The sequence below is a fragment of the Coregonus clupeaformis genome, unplaced genomic scaffold (genome assembly GCF_020615455.1).
Source record: "Coregonus clupeaformis isolate EN_2021a unplaced genomic scaffold, ASM2061545v1 scaf0712, whole genome shotgun sequence".
Taxonomy (NCBI): Eukaryota; Metazoa; Chordata; class Actinopteri; order Salmoniformes; family Salmonidae; genus Coregonus; species Coregonus clupeaformis.
The window spans coordinates 245,520-258,287 of NW_025534167.1; the positions used below are offsets into that span (position 1 = coordinate 245,520).

The following is a 12,768-nucleotide window of genomic DNA, read 5'->3' on the forward strand; positions in this document are numbered from 1 at the left end:
CTTTTAGCTGTTCACTTAACAAGGGTTTTGCAAGTATTTTCACCAGGGGTGACAGCTTTGAGATTGGCCTATAATTATTTAAAAGAGTTGGATCTGCCCTTTCAAAAGTGGTAGAACAAATGCTGACTTCAGATCTTTGGAATTTCATTACATTCCAGGGTTAGATTGAACAGATATGTAAGTGGTTCAGCTGTAAGAATCAGCTGCCAGATTTAAAAAGCAGGGATCCAAAGATCGGGACCTTACCCAGGCTTTCTTTGATCTAAATTTCAGGGCTATGTACCACCTGCACTGAGAATGGCATGAAAAGCTAAAAAGTTTGACCAGCTCTCACTGTGGTTCATCCACACAGAGGTTGTACAGAGACAGAGGACACTGGTTCATCCCACACAGGGTTGTACAGAGACAGAAGGAACTGAATCAAAACAGCCTACCAGATGATACAAAGTGCTCATTGAAACAATTCAGCATTTCAGTTTTTGTCATATATAGCAACAAGAGTCCTTCAAAACATGACGGTAATTCATTAACATTACTGTTACCAGACATAGACTTAATATGTTAAAACTTTCCTAGGGTCATTCAGGTTATCAGTAGTAACAGACATAAAATATTCAGACTTGGCCTTCCTGAGAAGAAAAAGAACCTTGTTTCTTACTTTGTAATAAGCCAATCAGCGTCGAATAAGATTGCCTTTACTTTAGCCAGGCTAGATTGATTAGTGAATAATACAAGACAGCTCAGAGAAAACCATGGATTATCCCACTTGGCAACCTGAACCTGCGGAATGGTTTGTGTTTGTTTACTATTTGGAAAAAAGAAGAAACATTCTGAAAATATCAGGCAGTTTCCACATCAGGATAAGCTCAATCTTGTCAGTCCAAATAAAACAAATCATGAGAAAGAAAACCTGCTCATTAAAAACACTTCAAAATTTTCTCTTACAGATAAAATATGTGGTTTGTCTTGGAACCTTAGTATTTCCTAACAGCAACAACACTTGCTGTGGTCACTTAGAAAATCATTGCAAAAACACCAACATAAGTGTTACCTTGGAACATTTTGTCAATATCAAATCAATGGGTAGATTTATCAGGGCATTTAAGATTTGGTGAGTGGGTGAATTAATCGCTGGGTAAAAAATTCATAGGAATTACAAAACATTTTAAATCATCAGACACACCGGCGGCTTTAACCAACACCAGTTGAGATCTAAATCAAGATCATTTCTGTAAAAGTTTGAACTACAAGGTCGTCAAAAAATGCATCTGCCAAAGGCAGGGTCTATATTTTAGCCAATCACAGTTATAGAAGTACACTTTTGCCTTGCCTTTGACCTCAATGATAGAAACAGAAATTCCAACTGTTTTAAATAGATTTCGAACTTTGCCACTACTTACATGGAATTTACGTTTTACATATATAGCACACCACCTTTTATTGCTTGATCTGCACGATAAACATTGTAACCCTTATACAAATATCACTTATCAAAAATAGACTTGCTGAGGCAGGTTTCTGAAAAGCACTTTGTTACATCAGCATCAGTTGATTTAGCCCAAATCTAACCCCGTAATTTTGAAAGCAGCAGGCTGCATTGCATTGTTAATGCCATCAATAGATCTTGATTTAAAATCAGAGGGGTTTGGGACATTTACATATCAGGGCCAGGTTAGGATTTGGGTACAGTGCTCAACAGAAGAATAACTAGGCACCTCTGTTTAATAACCACTTGCACGGCCTGCAAGAGGACCTACCACCATGAATTCTATAGTGAGTTTCCAGACAATACCAAGCCAGTCTACATTTAAAACCATTAGACTTTGGTAGTGACACAAATTCATGCTGTTCACATCATGCCACAAAATGCATCTGGCATGGGCAGAGTGGACCAGTGAAAAAGAGCGAGTTCTGCAGACTAAAATGTGTAATGGACGCGAGAGTATTGTCAGGTCTTGCTCACCCATAAACGTGTTCGTTTCTCAGAGTTCAGTAAAGTCATGCACAAAAAGCAGTACCACGTAATTAATGTTTCTCTGACCAAAAACAAGAGGCCAACGAAGGTAAAGTGGAGAGGACAGCGTGTATGTGAGTCAATGTGAGTGTTTGCGCGTGCCCAGGTAGATTGGGTGTTGAGGCGATAGGAAACAGGTTGAGCCGCTGACAGCGGGCGAAGAGCAAGAGAACGCTCGGACAAGACACTCCGCGGACTAACGAGGAACTCCAGGCCTTCAGAGATAGGGTTACTTTGGTAGCTTCAGCAGTAATGAAGTTCCGAGTTGAGAGGACCATGATCTTTATAAGCAAAAATAAAATAGTTTACTTTTTCACTAACAACAGTTACTAACCATAAATAATGGGCCATAGCCATGCCGGTCAGGGATGAGTTGATCCAATAGCGAGGTGAGTGCAGAGAAGATCACCGGAGATGGTCTGAAGAAGAGGAGGATGAGGTCAAGCGGGCAGGTTGTTGGGCAGCCTGCAGTCACAAGTCGCAAGATTTTATCTCTTTGGAGAGAGGGAGGAAGAAGTCAAAGGCATAGGGTAGGGCAGGTGTAGGCAGGACCAGCTGGGCAGGACCTGATCCTGGGTCAGCAGTCCAAACTCTGAGACGCTTTATGAATTCAGGCCCCTGGTCAACCAGAATATTTCCAAAGTTATTCCGTCAGAGTAAATCAACTTTTTTATATATCACAAAAACCCATTTACCTGGACCCAGGCTCCAGCTCCCAACAGTTCTTGGTGCAATCCATAACTGGCATTATCAGACTTATATCAACTGCCTCCTGCAGAGGATGCCTCCAGGACAAGGGGTTGGTTGGCTTGGTTCAGGCTGAGGCAGACAGTGAGTGCTCTCAGGTACGGAATCTTACACTAAGCCACATCTTAAGGAGAACTGAAATAGAGACTACTTCTACTCGCGATTCTCTGTACTCGCGTGTAATAGATACCCAGCGCCCTCTGCATAGATGTGGCTGTCTGTTTGCCTCAAGCATGCGATTCTGACATGATCGTACATTTTCAACAATAATACAAGTGCATGCCTTCTTTATTAAAAATGTCAATACAGCTAGTATTTGCGTGTCTTATTGTCTCTGGCTGTTTTAAGTTTGAAAACAGAGTTTTCAGTCTGAGGACATTGGGCTTCGTTGTTATGCTTAGCATTTTCAAGGCATTTCAACAAAACAGAGAAGGCTGCGAGATTTGCCCACAAGTATTTTTGGTGTTTAGCTATTCGCAGCTACCAACTAGCATTTCCTGATAATCCACCCCCAGACCTAACTTTTATGGCATGGTTTGGCATATGCTGGATATTTAGATAGGCTCAAGTCACAGCTGAATAAAGGGTGTTATAGAGTGGAATAACATAATTGTAACAGTTAGCTAACGTTACCCCCTGAAAAGCTATGTCTTCTTTTCCCTAGCTAGCTAACATGAGTCTGGTCAAATAGTAGGCAGCGAAGTTTTGGTTCCTGTTTGGCTAAATTATTCATCTAAATCAGAGTGCTCTCTAGCTAACGTTATATCACCAAGGTAGGGCAGCCAATCATTTACCTTGCAAATGAACACAGACAGTGCGCGTCTGAAAAATATTATTCAGGAGTTGAAAAACACACAGGCCTAGTCTCAGTTAAAACTGGTTTAATAGTCTTTCTACCAGTATTTATTTGACACTTCTTAGGCCTACCCACTGAGTGTCTCTGTGTACTTTCTCTGTCTGTCTGCGTGCGTGCGTGTCTGTCTCGTGCATGTCTGTCTGAGCAGTCTGTCTGTCTGCTGTCTCTGTCTGCGTGTCCTGTCTCGTGCGTGTCTGGCTCTGTCTGTGTGTGTGTGACAGGGCCACTGGGCCAGGCTGGAGAGCAGACCAGCCCTCCCAGTGGAGGAGGAGGTGAGAGGAGGGGCAGCAGACAGAGGAGACTACTCCTCTATCAGCCCTGGCTCCTGATGTGCCCTACAGGAGGAGACTGCTCTCTATCAGCCTGGCTCCTGATGCTGCCCTACAGGAGGCCTGGCCCTGGGCCACTCACGTCTCTGACAGCCCAGCCTTCCAGTGCTTAAGCCAGGTAACATATACCCTTTTCACGTGCTGAGACCAAGCGGGCTGGGCAGTGAGCTCTACTGGGCTGACCTAGTTATTCATCCACCATAGTTGCTAGAACTGCAGGTCCACTGCAATGATTGAAACCAGAGGTCTCTTCACAGTCCAAGGTCAGGGCAGAGGCTGGGAAACACAGTATTAAATAAAAGCCATGACTGAATGGAACTCTCTGCCACCCCAGGTACTCAAGCTAGCAATAAAGCCAGATAAAGCAGATATAAGAACACCTTGCTGTGAGGACTGTGAAGAGACACAGACATGTTGATGCATTTTGTAATGTATTATGCATTCTATTATGTATTGTATTATATGTGATACGTGGTTGGGATCTAACTGTGATATGTGGTTGCCTGCGCCTGGCTATCTTAAGATGAATCTGGACTAGCTGTGGGTCTCTCTCTGAGTTGGGCGTCTGCTGAAAAGCTCAATTATGTGTATAAATGTAGTGCTATAGTTGTTTATGTATATTATGTATTTATTTGTTGTGTTGTTTCCTGTTTGGACCCAGGAACAGTAGCCATTACCTTGTAACAGCTAGTGGGGATCTATAATAAATACTAAATACTAAAAAACATCAATAATCCTGAACTCTTCTAGATGATAAATAAACCATCAGCCAATCCTAGACCCTTATGAAGGGAAAATAAATAAACCATCCAGCCAATCCTGAACCCTTATGAAGGAAAATAAATAAACCATCAGCCAATCATGAACCATTATGAAGGAAAATAAATAAACCATCAGCCAATCCTGAACCCTTATGAGGAAAATAAATAAACCATCAGCCAATCCTGAACCACTTATGAAGGAAAATAAATAAACCATCAGCCAGAAATCCTGAAAAAAAGAAGACCCTTATGAAGGGGAAATAAATAAACCATCAGCCAATCTGAATACTTATGAGAGGGAAAATGTATAGAATACCAGTACACTGTTGTATGTCAAATGCTCCAACTGTGAGTATGCATTGCCAACAATATCTGCTGTTTCTGTGTAGTGTGAACTACAACAACCAGACAATTGTTTGATTTTATACCTTACTTTTGAACAAATTATTATAAGCTTACAGATAGAGTTCTGCCCTCAACCTCTGCTGATGATTTGCAGATATAGGCTAGGTCAGGGCTGTTGTCTGCCTGGCTGTTCATGGGGATATGGATAACAAAGCATTCAGTACTCAGTGCAAATCTGTAAAGCTTTATTCGTGTTTTATATAAAGTAAATACTTTTGAATAGGACAATAGAGTAGATATAAGGTCTAATGTAAATGCAGTTCTAAATGTCAATACATGAAATCAATTATTCTATTCAATGAAACTACACACTTTAAACCGTTTCATACAGAGTCCAAATAATCCATATTCTAGTTTTAAACTTCTCTGTGGTCTTCCCAACCCCCAACTTTAATGCTTTTATTCAGAGTCACAATCCTTTTTTGGGTACTTATCTTGAGGCAATCACTGTGTACTGCATGAAAATACAGTCCTTACCTTAGTTATATAAAAAGCTATCATACTTCCAAAAATAAATACTGTACATTTCCTCCTATGATCTTTTAGGGACTTTTGTTTCCAATGCTGCTCAGCCTGTCTCTAGATGAGGATCTGTGTTATGATATAAAGCTAGGTGGCAGTATTATACAGAAAACATGGGATATACAGATGTCAGGGAACAGTTGCAGTGCCTGCAGTCAACCAATGCAATTATTCTGCACAAAGCAAACATATCTGACGCCATTTTTGTTGCTGTTATTAGTTCAGTAGCATGTTCCATATTATATTGTTTAATCGATATCAGACATGTCTGACATTTATGACTGTGATATCATACATTTGTCTTGGTGGAGTCTTCCAACATTGTTTACAGCGGTGAAACTGGTGACACAGAGAATTCATTGCTGTTTGGCCGTGAACTGAAGTGTCTCAGGCCGTCTCTGAACCATGTGGTTAAACTTGACAGTGGGAGGCAGAAGGTCAAAGGCAGAGTTAAGAAGAAGAGTCTTTCTGATCTTTCCGGTTGTTTTCGATCTCATGCTGCCTTCGCTACGGAGCGTAGTTCTTTGGCCGTATCTCATCATTTTGACCGTCTTGAAGACCTGCCTGTAGTTGGTGGGGTATGCTTCACTGGACATGTTTGTGCCATGTTCCCAGTAGATACGTTCCTCACGCCCTTGTATCTTGTGATAGTATTTCCCAGTGAGATTGGCTGACCACAGGCGTCAGCCACCACCCCGAGCTGTAGTCGCCCGCGGATTCCCTGATGGGTACATGCGTTGTCCTATCTGGTGTGGTGAAAGAACTTCTGGTGATGGTTGAACTGCTCGTTCTGTGCAGCGTTGCCGGCCGTGCTGTGCCCGCTGATGGATAAGCGATACCTCAGGAACTCGTTGTACGTAGAACTGAGTAGAACATGCTCCGCACCATGGAAGTCCTCCAGTTCGATCGCAGCACCATGTCCTTGGCCTTGGTCAGGAGGTGGATGCGGTCGTTGCCCAACAGAACTCTCCCGTGGGTTACCCAGCCCCTCTGGAGAGAGAGAGAGAGAGAGAGGTAAAGGTCAGTGTCAGAGAGTCAGTCTGTCCCAGTAAGCGCCTATTCCCTACATGGAGTTCTGGTCCAAAGTAGTCACTATATAGGGAATAAGGTGCCATTTGGGGCCTCCTATTTTCCCCTGATTCTCACAGGCCACCAGGCCATTGCATGGAGATATTTGTGACTTTCAGCCAAGAGTGGTGACCTGGCGAGTGGCGCCACGGTCTGTCAAAAGTTTGAGAAATAAAAGAGTAGACTTGTCAAAAGTGTCAGATGGGATTATTAACCTTGTACTCAGCCCAGGAGCGGTTTGAGCCCCAGCCCGGTGCCATTGAGGCGCTGCTGCACCGGGGTCAGCCGCGCGACGACTCCATGTCGCAGTAGACCTGGCGTGCGTTCCTGAGGTCGGGCGCGGCCCGGTAGACGCCGTTCTTCTCTCCCCAGCATGTTGTAGTGGAAGCAGTCACTTGGGCGCGATGATGACTGTTTGGGGAGAGAGAGAGAGAGAGAGAGACGAGGGAGGAGAGAGAGAGGGAGAGACGGGGCAGGTGGGGAGGAGAGAGAGAGAAGAGAGGCAGAGGGCAGGGGGAAGGTTGAGAGGAGAGGGCAGGGGAGAGTGAGAGAGGAGGAGAGACGAGGCTGAGAGAGAGAGGGCAGGGGAGGGGAAGGTTGAGAGAAGAGAGAGGAGAGGGGGCAGGGGAGGGAGAGGGGCAGGGGGAGAGAGAGGAGGACAGGGCGAGAGAGAGGGGGCAGGGAGGGCGAGAGAGAGAGAGAGACGGGGCAGGGGAGGGAGAGACGGGGCAGGGGAGAGAGAGAGGGAGCGGGGCAGGGAGGGGAGAGAGAGAGGCGGGGGAGGGAGAGAGAGAGAGGGAGAGAGAGAGAGACAGGGGAGGGAGAGAGAGAGAGGAGGCGGGGCAGGGAGAGAGAGGCGGGGCAGGGGAGAGAGAGAGGCGGGGCAGGGAGGAGAAAGTCAACGGTCGAGGTGTCAGAGAATTGCTTCATTTACCTCGGTCTCCTTCAATGGTATTGCGCCCAGAATGTTGCGGCTTTCAGCCCAGAGCTGACCCGGCTGATCGAGCCACGGCCGTCAAGTGTTTTGATATAAGGGAGACAGACTTGTCAAAACGTGGGAAAGTGTAAAATCTAGGATTAACCAGGAAGCTGCTGGAGAGCCTGCAGTCCCCCTTTGTGTTTGTGGTGCTAATGCATCTGGCATACTTTTGGAGGCGCCAGAGCCTGCGTTTTGGAAAGTGGCCTTGATCGGCTGCTCCAGGATAGGAGCCTAGGAAGCATGGAGAGGAGTTGAGTTGGCAGGCACAGAGGGAGGGGACAGGCAGAGCCAGAGGACAGAGCAGAGCCAGAAGAGAGGACAGAGAAGAGCCAGAGAAGTTGAGCAAGCCAGAGAGAAGACAGAGCAGAGCCAGAGGACAGAGCAGAGCCAGGAGGGACAGAGGCAGAGGCACAGAAGGGGACAGAGCAGAGCCAGAAGAGAGGACAGAGCAGGGGGGCAAGAGGACAGAGCAGAGGGCAGAAGGGGGGACAGAGTGGAGCCAGAGAGGACAGAGCAGAGCCAGAGGACAGAAGAGCCAGAGAGGACAGAGGCAGAGCAGAAGAGGGACAGGCAGAGCCAGAAGAGGACAGAGCAGAGGCAGAAGGACAGAGCAGGCACAGAGAAGACAGAGCAGGAGCCAGAAGACAGAGCGGAGCCAAGAAGACAGAGCAGAGCAGAGAAGACAGAGTAGAGGCCAGAAGAGGACAGAGAAGAGCCCAGAAGAGGACAGAGCGGGCAGAAAAGACAGAGCAGAGGCACAGAAGAGGACAGAGCGGAGGCACAGAAGGGGACAGAGCAGAGCCAGAGAGGACAGTCAGAGCCCAGGAGAGGACAGAAAAGAGCCAGAGAGGACAGAGGCAGAGCCAGAAGAGGGGACAAGGCAGAGCTGAGAAGAGGACAGAAGAGCACAGAAGAGGGACAGGCAGAGCCAGAAGAGGGACAGATCAGAGCCAGAGGACAGAGCAGGCAGAAGGGGACAGAGCAGAGGCCAGAGAAGAGGACAGAGCAGAGCCAGAGAGGACAGATCAGAGCCAGAAGAGGATGACACAGCAGTCAGTTAGTAAGCTAGCCTGGCAGGATGTGTGTGTTTGACCAATGTTTATATCCCTTGTGGGCAGTACTCCTATCAAAGTCTGTCCATATGTGATAGTAGTTCCCTACTCAGAATATGGACGCCAGGCATGATTGACCCAAATATAACAGTCCGACAGACAGATGGACAGACAGCCATACTGCAGGCTGATAAAGGTGATTGACAGCAACGACAGCTGTATTATCAAGTATGCAGAGAGATAAAACCCTTATCTAGAACTAACATCCTCCAAATGAAGAGCTTGTGCATTCTCACGTACAGGCCATAGTTTTGTATTCATACTGAAAAAGGCTTGGGACATTAAATGAATCTTAAAGAAGTGTTTATAAATGAATAGAGAACGTGATTCAGTTAAAGCGCTGCAAAAGAGTGGAGCTCCTCCTGTATGTCCTCCATTGCTTAAATCAATCAAGAGATGAAAGCATACTGTTTAGTTTAACTTTGTGAATTGGGGCTTAATGATCCCGTTACAGAGATTGTGAGATGTCTGACTGATGACATTCTGTTGTCGTTAGACCAGAGGAAGTTTCCCATATCAAGACAGAGACGTGGCCGGTAGAGAGGATGTGTCACCAACAGAACACATAGCCACTACTGGACTCTGATACTGGATGCTCCTCTCTACTCTATTGCAACACTCTATGTTGCCTGTTTCTCCATCATCTTTACATTCATCACTTTTTGTTATCAGGAGTCATTTGCAGAGCTCTTATAAGAAACATGACAGATTCATCTAGACAAGTACTTTTACATTTACATCATTGTAAGGCGCTCTTATCCAAATGACTTCTAGAATAGTGCATTCACCTTATGATAGCCAGTGGGACAACCACCTTTTGTTTTTCTTTTTACGTGAGGGGTCTAGAGCGTGCTTTATACTCTTCAGGGTATTCCTTAAAGTGGGGTTTCAAGTGTCTCGGAAGGTGGTCAGTGACTCCGCTGTCCTGGCGTCGTGGGGAGCTTGTTCCACTGTTGAGATTCTTAGGCAGCAATAAGCTTTGACTGGGCTGAGCCCGGGAACTGTACTTCCGTGGGGTAGGGGAGCCAGCAAATGAGGTGGATCTGAGCGTAGTGCCTACGTTTGAGTGTAGGGTCTGATCAGAGCCTGAAGGTAAGGAGGTCTGCGTTCCCTCACAGCTCTACTTCTACACAGTATTTCTCTTCTAACATTGACCAACTGTGGAAGGCAACAAATTTGCATCATCTTGTATTGTGTAGTGTAATAAAAGAGTTAGTTGTTCACACTGAAATGGCCACACATTAACACTGTCCCAATCATTACACTGAAATGACCACACATTAACACTGTCCAGTATTACACTGAAATGACCGCCACGATTAACACTGTCCCAATGTTCACACTGAAATGACTGCATTAACACTGTCCCAATGTTCACACTGAAATGACCACCACGTTAACACTGTCCCAATGTTCTCACTGAAATGACTGCCACGTGCTTACTGTCCCAATGTTCACTATAAAAATGACCACTGCGTTAACACTGTCCCAATGTTCTCACTGAAATGACTGCACATTCTTACTGTCCCAGTATTTCTCACTGAAATGACTGCAACAACACTGTCCCAGTGTTCACACTGAAATGACCGCACGTTAACACTGTCCCAATGTTACACTGAAATGACTGCACGTTAACACTGTCCCATGTTCACACTGGAAATGACCACACGTTAACACTGTCCCAATGTTCTCACTGAAATGACTGCACATTAACACTGTCCCAATGTTCTCACTGAAAATGACTGCACATTAACACTGTCCCAATGTTCACACTGAAATGACCATGCGTTAACACTGTCAATGTTGCTATGAAATGACACGCGTTAACACTGTCCCAATGTTCACACTGAAGCCAGCCGCCGATTAACACTGTCCCAATGTTCACACTGGAAATGACTGCACGTGCTACTGTCCCAATGTTTACACTGAAATGACCGCACGTTAACACTGTCCCAATGTCACACTGAAATGACAGCACGTGCCTGATCCCAGAAAGTACACTGGCTGGAGAAATCGCACTGCTGTCGGAGTCGATCCATTTAAAAAGGATCTCACATCTGTTTTCCAGATAATAGCCAATGGAGGAGATGAATTTGTCATGCTATGAATGATTTCAATATCCATTTTGATGGATTGTAATATGTTATGATTACTACTGAAATATGTCCCTAAGTTACCTCTAGATGGAAATTTAACTTTGTTATGACTAGTTTGCATTCATCAATAATTGGGCATGGGTTTTCAATTCAGATCTCAAATGAAGCACCCAGTGGTATACAGTATTGAAACAATAGGCAAATTAGTTGCAAATTGGTTCCTATTAAACCCATATGAAAATATACGTATCTTTCCATCGGAAGGACCCTCAAAATATCAGAATATCCCTTTTTCAAGATATCAGAATATCCCACATTCAAAATATCAGAATATCCCACACATTCAAAATAACAGAATATCCCACATTCCAAAATATCAGAATATCCCACACTCAAAATATCAGAATATCAGCAGGTTTTGAAAGAAAAAGTGTGAGAAGTAGTAATTAGGACCATAACTAAGGGGTGATGATCTGGAGTTAAACCTGCTGTTCTCCTTTTTGAGACTGATACGGCAGAGTCCTCACCCTCAGTAGAGAGGGCTGGCATACTGTGCAGTACTGCATGCAGTGCAGGAAAGGCTGGTTTTAGAATAAGTCTGTCTGGCTGAAGCTTAGAGGAGAACAATGGGTTAGCAATAACAAGAGACTTGAGGGCTTCTACAAAGAGAGAATAGAGGGCTATTTTCAATATTCTGCAGTTTACAGAATAATGATAGCTTAGAAGTGATAGCAGAGGGTGTATGGAAATCAGTTAAGGTTATACAGAATGTATTGTCAAAGATAATATGTTCTCAATAACCTATTGGTTAATTAAATAAAGGCAATAAGTAAATACACGTAACACTGAGGAGGAGTCACACACTGGGCGGCACACTGGCTGTTGCAGAGTGTTGCTGAGCTTGTTTGACCACTCCGGTGATGTTTCTCCACCTTGCTGTTCACCATGAGCCTCCCACGTTCCTCAGTGAGGCTCAGCAGCTCTCAGGCGGCCCTGCAGGCCGTGATCTGGCCCCGTGCGTTGCGAGCTGTTGGACATCCTGTTCATCTTCACCTGCATCTCAAACACAGAACCGCCGGTAGAGCCACTTCCTTTGCCAGTACCCAGAACCGGTGCTAGTGCCAATGCCGGTTCCAGTGTCTGTATCCCATCAGGTCTGTGTTGGTTCCCCATCTCCTCGTTCCTCCTTACTGGTTTCAGACTGTAGCTCCAGAAACCCTGGTCCCATTCCCGTGCCGGACCCCTGCCCTGCCTCCCGCTGTCCCTCTGCAGGCTCTGGTCAGCCTTTCTGCGGCCTCCCAGGCAGTCCCTCTTCAACCCAGTTCCCCGTCTCCTTCAGGCTCTGCAGCTCCTTCATGGTCTTCTCCAGCATCCTGAACTGCTTGGGCAGCTGGATAGTCAGTGGAGCAGGGTGATCTGATAGGGGCAGTCCTCTTCTCCACCTGGCCCAGAAACTACATCCTCCTGGGGCAGCCCCCTGAACCCCCTCCTGCTGTGAGCTTATCCCTGGACCTTATCCCATCTCTGGGCTCCGTCTCCTGGGTCTGCTGCGGAGCTCCGCCTGGGACTGCCAGCAGAAGAGTGGTGGAGGCAAGAAACACACAGCAGAATGTCTCATAGTGTGTTTGGTGGTGAGTGAGTGTGTGTTCTCAGCTACGCAGTCAGAGAGTGAGCAGTGTGAGAGAAAAGCCTGCAGGAGAGTGAGCGCAGGAGACTGCCTCCTGCCTGAGATAGCTGTCATTAATATCACAGGAGAGAGAGGCAAGGGAGGGGAGAGGAAAGGGAGGGGCAGGGAGGGAGAGGGGAGGGGCAGGGAGGGAGGAGGGAGAGGGAGGGCAGGGAGAGAGAGGGAGGCAGGGAGGAGGGAGGGAGGGAGGGG

General features: G+C 46.0%; 1 pseudogene; it reads right to left on the bottom strand.

The window, feature by feature from the left end:
• Positions 1 to 6,141: 6,141 nt before the first annotated feature.
• LOC123485489 lies at positions 6,142 to 12,537 on the bottom strand (annotated as a pseudogene).
• Between the last annotated feature and the right edge of the window lie 231 nt (positions 12,538 to 12,768).